Here is an 8589-nt window from a genome sequence, read left to right on the forward strand (position 1 = left end):
ATGGTGTAGAGGTGCAGGGTAGAGGGGACATGGCGTGTGAGTGGAGGGTTAGAGGGGTTAGTGAGGATGGTGTAGAGGTGCAGGGTGGAGGGGGCATGGCGTGTGAGTGGAGGGATATAGGGGTTAGTGAGGATGGTGTAGAGGTGCAGGGTAGAGGGGGCATGGAGTGTGAGTGGAGGGATATAGGGGTTAGTGAGGATGGTGTAGAGGTGCAGGGTGGAGGGGGATGGCGTGTGAGCTTAGGGATATAGGAGTTAGTGAGGATGGTGAAAGGTGCAGGGTGGAGGGGGCATGGCGTGGGAGTGGAGGGATATGTGGGTTAGTGAGGATGGTTAGAGGTGCAGGGTGGAGGGGGGCATGGTGTTAGAGTGGAGGGATAGAGAAGATAGTGAGGATGGTGTAGAGGAGCAGGGTGGAGGGGGGCATGGCGTGTGAGTGAAGGGATAGAGGGGTTAGTGAGGATGGTTTAGATGTGCAGAGTGCATGGTGGAGGGGGGCATGGCGTTAGAGTGGAGGGATAGAGAAGTTAGTGAGGATCCTGTAGAGGTGCAGGGTGGAGGGGGCATGACGTGTGAGTGAAGGGATAGAGGGGTTAGTGAGGATGGTGTAGATGTGCAGGGTGGAGGGGCATGGCATGTGAGTGGAGGGTTAGAGGGGTTAGTGAGGATGGTGTAGAGGTGCAGGGTGGAGGGGGCATGGCGTGTGAGTGGAGGGATATATGGGTTAGTGAGGATGGTGTAGAGGTGCAGGGTGGGGGGGCAAGGCGTGTGAGATGAGGGATAGAGGAGTTAGTGAGGATGGTGAGAGTTGCAGGGTGGAGGGGGGCATGGTGTGTCAGTGAAGGAATATATGGGTTAGTGAGGATGGTGTAGTCGAGGCAGGGTGGAGGGGGGCATGGCGTGTGAGAGAAGGGGTAGAGGAGTTAATGAGGATGGTGAGAGGTGAAGGGTGGAGGGGGGCATGGCGTGTCAGTGAAGGGATATATGGGTTAGTGAGGATGGTGTAGAAGTGCAGGGTAGAGGGGGACATGGCGTGTGAGTGGAGGGTTAGAGGAGTTAGTGAGGATGGTGTAAAGGTGCAGGGTGGAGGGGGGCATGGCTTGTGAGTGGAGACATATAGGGGTTAGTGAGGATGGTGTAGAAGTGCAGTGTGGAGGGGGGCATGGCGTGTGAGTGGAGGGTTAGAGGGGTTAGTGAGGATGGTGTAGAAGTGCAGGGTGTAGGGGGACATGGCGTGTGAGTGGAGGGTTAGAGGGGTTAGTGAGGATGGTGTAGAGGTGCAGGGTGGAGGGGGGCATGGCGTGTGAGTGGAGGGATATATGGGTTAGTGAGGATGGTGTAGAGGTGCAGGGTGGAGGGGGTAAGGCGTGTGAGAGGAGGGATAGAGGAGTTAGTGAGGATGGTGAGAGTTGTAGGGTGGAGGGGGCATGGCGTGTGAGTGGAGGGTAGAGGAGTTAGTGAGGATGGTGAGAGGTGCAGGGTGGAGGTGGGCATGTCGTGAGAGTGGAGGGATAGAGAGATAGTGAGGATGGTGTAGAGGTGCAGGGTGGAGGGGGGCATGGCGTGTGAGTGGAGGGATATAGGGGTTAGTCAGGATGGTGTAGAGGTGCAGGGTGGAGGGGGATGGCGTGTGAGCTTAGGGATATAGGAGTTAGTGAGGATGGTGAAAGGTGCAGGGTGGAGGGGGGCATGGCGTGGGAGTGGAGGGATATATGGGTTAGTGAGAAGGGTGTAGAGGTGCAGGGTGGAGGGGGGCATGGCGTGTGAGTGGAGGGATATAGGGGTTAGTGAGGATGGTGTAGAGGTGCAGGGTGGAGGGGGCATGGAGTGTGAGTGGAGGGATAGAGGGGTTAGTGAGGATGGTGAGAGGTGCAGGGTGGAGGTGGGCATGTCGTGAGAGTGGAGGGATAGAGAGATAGTGAGGATGGTGTAGAGGTGCAGGGTGGAGGGGGGCATGGCGTGTGAGTGGAGGGATATAGGGGTTAGTCAGGATGGTGTAGAGGTGCAGGGTGGAGGGGGATGGCGTGTGAGCTTAGGGATATAGGAGTTAGTGAGGATGGTGAAAGGTGCAGGGTGGAGGGGGGCATGGCGTGGGAGTGGAGGGATATATGGGTTAGTGAGAAGGGTGTAGAGGTGCAGGGTGGAGGGGGGCATGGCGTGTGAGTGGAGGGATATAGGGGTTAGTGAGGATGGTGTAGAGGTGCAGGGTAGAGGGGACATGGCGTGTGAGTGGAGGGTTAGAGGGGTTAGTGAGGATGGTGTAGAGGTGCAGGGTGGAGGGGGCATGGCGTGTGAGTGGAGGGATATAGGGGTTAGTGAGGATGGTGTAGAGGTGCAGGGTAGAGGGGGCATGGAGTGTGAGTGGAGGGATATAGGGGTTAGTGAGGATGGTGTAGAGGTGCAGGGTGGAGGGGGATGGCGTGTGAGCTTAGGGATATAGGAGTTAGTGAGGATGGTGAAAGGTGCAGGGTGGAGGGGGCATGGCGTGGGAGTGGAGGGATATGTGGGTTAGTGAGGATGGTTAGAGGTGCAGGGTGGAGGGGGGCATGGTGTTAGAGTGGAGGGATAGAGAAGATAGTGAGGATGGTGTAGAGGAGCAGGGTGGAGGGGGGCATGGCGTGTGAGTGAAGGGATAGAGGGGTTAGTGAGGATGGTTTAGATGTGCAGAGTGCATGGTGGAGGGGGGCATGGCGTTAGAGTGGAGGGATAGAGAAGTTAGTGAGGATCCTGTAGAGGTGCAGGGTGGAGGGGGCATGACGTGTGAGTGAAGGGATAGAGGGGTTAGTGAGGATGGTGTAGATGTGCAGAGTGCAAGTGTAGTGTGGAGGGGGCATGGCATTAGATTGGAGGGTTAGAGAAGTTAGTGAGGATGGTGTAGAGGTGCAGGGTGGTGGGCTGCATGGCGTGTCAGTGAAGGGATATGTGGGTTAGTGAGGATGGTGTAGAGGTGCAGGGTGGAGGGGGGCATGGCGTGTGAGTGAAGAGACAGAGGGGTCAGTGAGGATGGTGTAGAGGTGCAGGGTGGAGATGGAAATGGCGTATGAGTGGAGGGATATAGGCGTTAGTGAGGATGGTGTAGAGGTTCATGGTGCAGGGTGGAGGGGGCATGGCGTGTGAGTCGAGGGTTAGAGGGGTTAGTGAGGATGGTGTAGAGGTGCAGGGTGGAGAGGGGCATGGTGTGTGAGTGAAGGGATAGAGGGGTTAGTGAGGATGGTGTAGAGGTGCAGGGTGGAGGGGCATGACATGTGATTGGGGGGATAGAGGGGTTAGTGAGGATGGTGTAGAGGTGCAGGGTGAAGGGGACAAGGAGTGTGAGAGGAAGGATAGAGGAGTTAGTGAGGATGGTGAGAGGGGCAGGGTGGAGGGGGGCATGGCGTGTCAGTGAAGGGATATATGGGTTAGTGAGGATGGTGTAGAGGTGCAGGGTGGAGGGGGGCATGGCGTGTGAGTGGAGGGATAGAGCGGTTAGTGAGGATGGTGTAGAGGTGCAGGGTGGAGGGGCGTGACATGTGATTAGGGGATAGAGGGGTTAGTGAGGATGGTGTAGAGGTGCAGGGTGAAGGGGACAAGGAGTGTGAGAGGAAGGATAGAGGAGTTAGTGAGGATGGTGAGAGGGGCAGGGTGGAGGGGGGCATGGCGTGTCAGTGAAGGGATATATGGGTTAGTGAGGATGGTGTAGAGGTGCAGGGTGGAGGGGGGCATGGCGTGTGAGTGGAGGGATAGAGAAGTAAGTGAGGATGGTGTAGAGGTGCAGGGTGGAGAGGGGCATGGCGTGTGAGTGAAGAGATAGAGCGGTTAGTGAGGATGGTGTAGAGGTGCAGGGTGGAGGGGGCATGGCATATGAGTGGAGGGATAGAGGGGTTAGTGAGTATGGTGTAGAGGTGCAGGGTGGAGGGGGCATGGCGTGTGAGTGAAGGGATATATGGTTTAGTGAGGATGGTGTAGAGGTGCAGGGAGGAGGGGGGCATGGAGTGTGAGTGGAGGGATAGAGGGGTTAGTGAGGATGGTGTAGAGGTGCAGGGTGGAGGGGGGCATGGTGTGTAGAGGAGGGATAGAGGGGTTAGTGAGGGTGGTCTAGAGGTGCAGGGTGGAGGCGGGCATGGCGTGTGAGTGGAGGGATATATGGGTGAGTGAGGTTGGTGTAGAGGTGCAGGGTGGCGGGGGGCATGGTGCGTGAGAGGAGGGATAGAGGAGTTAATGAGGATGGTGAGAGGTGCAGGGTGGAGGGGGCATGGCGTGTGAGTGGAGGGATAGAGGAGTTAGTGAGGATGGTGAGAGGTGCAGGGTGGAGGGGGGCATGGCGTGTGAGTGAAGGGATAGAGGGGTTAGTGAGGATGGTGTAGATATGCAGAGTGCAGGGTGGAGGGGGGCATGGCGTTAGAGTGGAGGGATAGAGAAGTTAGTGAGGATGGTGTAGAAGTGCAGGGTGGAGGAGGGCAAGGCGTGTGAGTTTAGGGAAATAGGGGTTAGTGAGGATGGTGTACAGGTGCAGGGTGGAGGGGGGCATGGCGTTAGAGTGGAGGGATAGAGAAGTTAGTGAGGATCGTGTAGAGGTGCAGGGTGGAGGGGGCATGGCGTGTGAGTGAAGGGATAGAGGGGTTAGTGAGGATGGTGTAGATGTGCAGAGTGCAAGTGTAGGGTGGAGGGGGGCATGGCGTTAGATTGGAGGGTTAGAGAAGTTAGTGAGGATGGTGTAGAGGTGCAGGGTGGAGGGGTGCATGGCATGTCAGTGAAGGGATATGTGGGTTAGTGAGGATGGTGTAGAGGTGCAGGGTGGAGGGGGGCATGGCGTGTGAGTGAAGAGATAGAGGGGTCAGTGAGGATGGTGTAGAGGTGCAGGGTAGAGGGGGGCATGGCGTGTGAGTGGAGGGATATATGCGTTAGTGAGGATGGTGTAGAGGTTCATGGTGCAGTGTGGAGGGGGCATGGCGTGTGAGTCGAGGGTTAGAGGGGTTAGTGAGGATGGTCGAGAGGTGCAGGGTGGAGAGGGGGGTGATGTGTGAGTGAAGGGTTAGAGGGGTTAGTGAGGATGGTGTAGAGGTCACAGTGGAGGGGGGCATGGTGTGCGACTGGAGGGATAGAGAGGTCAGTGAGGATGGTGTAGAGGGGCAGGGTGGAGGGGGGCATGGCGTGTCAGTGAAGGGATATATGGGTTAGTGAGGATGGTGTAGAGGTGCAGGGTGGAGGGGGCATGGCGTGTGAGTGGAGGGATAGAGGAGTTAGTGAGGATGGTGTAGAGGTGCAGGGTGGAGGGGGCATGGCATGTGAGTGAAGTGATATATGGGTTAGTGAGGATGGTGTAGAGGTGCAGGGTGGAGGGGGGCATGGCGTGTGAGTGGAGGGATAGAGGGGTTAGTGAGGATGGTGTGGAGGTGCAGGGTGGAGGGGGGCATGGTGTGTGAGAGGAGGGATAGAGGGGTTAGCGAGCATGGTCTAGAGGTGCAAGGTGGAGGGGGGCATGGCGTGTGAGTGGAGGGATATATGGATTAGTGAGGATGGTCTAGAGGTGCAGGGTGGAGGCGGGCATGGCATGTGAGTGGAGGGATATATGGGTTAGTGAGGTTGGTGTAGAGGTGCAGGGTGGCGGGGGGCATGGTGCGTGAGAGGAGGGATAGAGGAGTTAATGAGGATGGTTAGAGGTGCAGGGTGGAGGGGGCATGGCGTGTGAGTGGAGGGATAGAGGAGTTAGTGAGGATGGTGAGAGGTGCAGGGTGGAGGGGGGCATGGCGTGTGAGTGAATGGATAGAGGGGTTAGTGAGGATGGTGTAGATGTGCAGAGTGCAGGGTGGAGGGGGGCATGGCATTAGAGTGGAGGGATAGAGAAGTTAGTGAGGATGGTGTAGAGGTGCAGGGTGGAGGAGGGCAAGGCGTGTGAGTTTAGGGAAATAGGGGTTAGTGAGGATGGTGTACAGGTGCAGGGTGGAGGGGGCAAGGCGTGTGAGAGGTGGGATAGAGGAGTTAGTGACGATGGTGTAGAGGTGCAAGGTGGAGGGGGGCATGGCGTGTGAGTGGAGGGTTAGAGGGGTTAGTGAGGATGGTGTAGAAGTGCAGGGTGGAGGGGGACATGGCGTGTGTGTGGAGGATTAGAGGGGTTAGTGAGGATATTGTAGAGGTGCAGTGTGGAGGGGCATGGCGTGTGAGTGGAGGGATATATGGGTTAGTGAGGATGGTGTAGAGGTGCAGGGTGGGGGGGCAAGGCATGTGAGAGGAGGGATAGAGGAGTTAGTGAGGATGGTGAGAGTTGCAGGGTGAAGGGGGGCATGGTGTGTCAGTGAAGGGATATATGGGTTAGTGAGGATGGTGTAGTGGAGGCAGGGTGGAGAGGGGCATGGCGTGTGAGTGAAGGGATAGAGGAGTTAATGAGGATGGTGAGAGGTGCAGGGTGGAGGGGGGCATGGCGTGTCAGTGAAGGGATATATGGGTTAGTAAGGATGGTGTAGAAGTGCAGGGTAGAGGGGGATATGGCGTGCGAGTGGAGGGTTAGAGGGGTTAGTGAGGATGGTGTAGAGGTGCAGGGTGGAGGTGGCATGGCTTGTGAGTGGAGGGATATAGGGGTTAGTGAAGATGGTGTAGAAGTGCAGTGTGGAGGGGGGCATGGTGTGTGAGTGGAGGGTTAGATGGGTTAGTGAGGATGGTGTAGAAGTGCAGGGTGAAGGGGACATGGCGTGTGAGTGGAGGGTTAGAGGGGTTAGTGAGGATGGTGTGGAGGTGCAGGGTGGAGGGGGGCATGGTGTGTGAGAGGAGGGATAGAGGGGTTAGTGAGCATGGTCTAGAGGTGCAAGGTGGAGGGGGGCATGGCGTGTGAGTGGAGGGATATATGGATTAGTGAGGATGGTCTAGAGGTGCAGGGTGGAGGCGGGCATGGCATGTGAGTGGAGGGATATATGGGTTAGTGAGGTTGGTGTAGAGGTGCAGGGTGGCGGGGGGCATGGTGCGTGAGAGGAGGGATAGAGGAGTTAATGAGGATGGTTAGAGGTGCAGGGTGGAGGGGGCATGGCGTGTGAGTGGAGGGATAGAGGAGTTAGTGAGGATGGTGAGAGGTGCAGGGTGGAGGGGGGCATGGCGTGTGAGTGAATGGATAGAGGGGTTAGTGAGGATGGTGTAGATGTGCAGAGTGCAGGGTGGAGGGGGGCATGGCATTAGAGTGGAGGGATAGAGAAGTTAGTGAGGATGGTGTAGAGGTGCAGGGTGGAGGAGGGCAAGGCGTGTGAGTTTAGGGAAATAGGGGTTAGTGAGGATGGTGTACAGGTGCAGGGTGGAGGGGGCAAGGCGTGTGAGAGGTGGGATAGAGGAGTTAGTGACGATGGTGTAGAGGTGCAAGGTGGAGGGGGGCCTGGCGTGTGAGTGGAGGGTTAGAGGGGTTAGTGAGGATGGTGTAGAGGTGCAGGGTGGGGGGGCAAGGCATGTGAGAGGAGGGATAGAGGAGTTAGTGAGGATGGTGAGAGTTGCAGGGTGAAGGGGGGCATGGTGTGTCAGTGAAGGGATATATGGGTTAGTGAGGATGGTGTAATGGAGGCAGGGTGGAGGGGGGCATGGTGTGTGAGAGGAGGGATAGAGGGGTTAGTGAGCATGGTCTAGAGGTGCAAGGTGGAGGCGGGCATGGCATGTGAGTGGAGGGATATATGGGTTAGTGAGGTTGGTGTTGAGGTGCAGGGTGGCGGGGGCATGGTGCGTGAGAGGAGGGATAGAGGAGTTAATGAGGATGGTGAGAGGTGCAGGGTGGAGGGGGCATGGCGTGTGAGTGGAGGGATAGAGGAGTTAGTGAGGATGGTGAGAGGTGCAGGGTGGAGGGGGGCATGGCATTAGAGTGGAGGGATAGAGAAGTTAGTGAGGATGGTGTAGAGGTGCAGGGTGGAGGAGGGCAAGGCGTGTGAGTTTAGGGAAATAGGGGTTAGTGAGGATGGTGTACAGGTGCAGGGTGTAGGGGGCAAGGCGTGTGAGAGGTGGGATAGAGGAGTTAGTGACGATGGTGTAGAGGTGCAAGGTGGAGGGGGGCATGGCGTGTGAGTGGAGGGTTAGAGGGGTTAGTGAGGATGGTGTAGAAGTGCAGGGTGGAGGGGGACATGGCGTGTGTGTGGAGGATTAGAGGGGTTAGTGAGGATATTGTAGAGGTGCAGTGTGGAGGGGCATGGCGTGTGAGTGGAGGGATATATGGGTTAGTGAGGATGGTGTAGAGGTGCAGGGTGGGGGGGCAAGGCATGTGAGAGGAGGGATAGAGGAGTTAGTGAGGATGGTGAGAGTTGCAGGGTGAAGGGGGGCATGGTGTGTCAGTGAAGGGATATTTGGGTTAGTGAGGATGGTGTAGTGGAGGCAGGGTGGAGAGGGGCATGGCGTGTGAGTGAAGGGATAGAGGAGTTAATGAGGATGGTGAGAGGTGCAGGGTGGAGGGGGGCATGGCGTGTCAGTGAAGGGATATATGGGTTAGTAAGGATGGTGTAGAAGTGCAGGGTAGAGGGGGATATGGCGTGTGAGTGGAGGGTTAGAGGGGTTAGTGAGGATGGTGTAGAGGTGCAGGGTGGAGGTGGCATGGCTTGTGAGTGGAGGGATATAGGGGTTAGTGAAGATGGTGTAGAGGTGCAGTGTGGAGGGG

Source organism: Ambystoma mexicanum, chromosome 8 (genome assembly GCF_040938575.1).
Source record: "Ambystoma mexicanum isolate Mex_15411 chromosome 8, UKY_AmexF1_1, whole genome shotgun sequence".
In the NCBI taxonomy this organism is placed as follows: Eukaryota; Metazoa; Chordata; class Amphibia; order Caudata; family Ambystomatidae; genus Ambystoma; species Ambystoma mexicanum.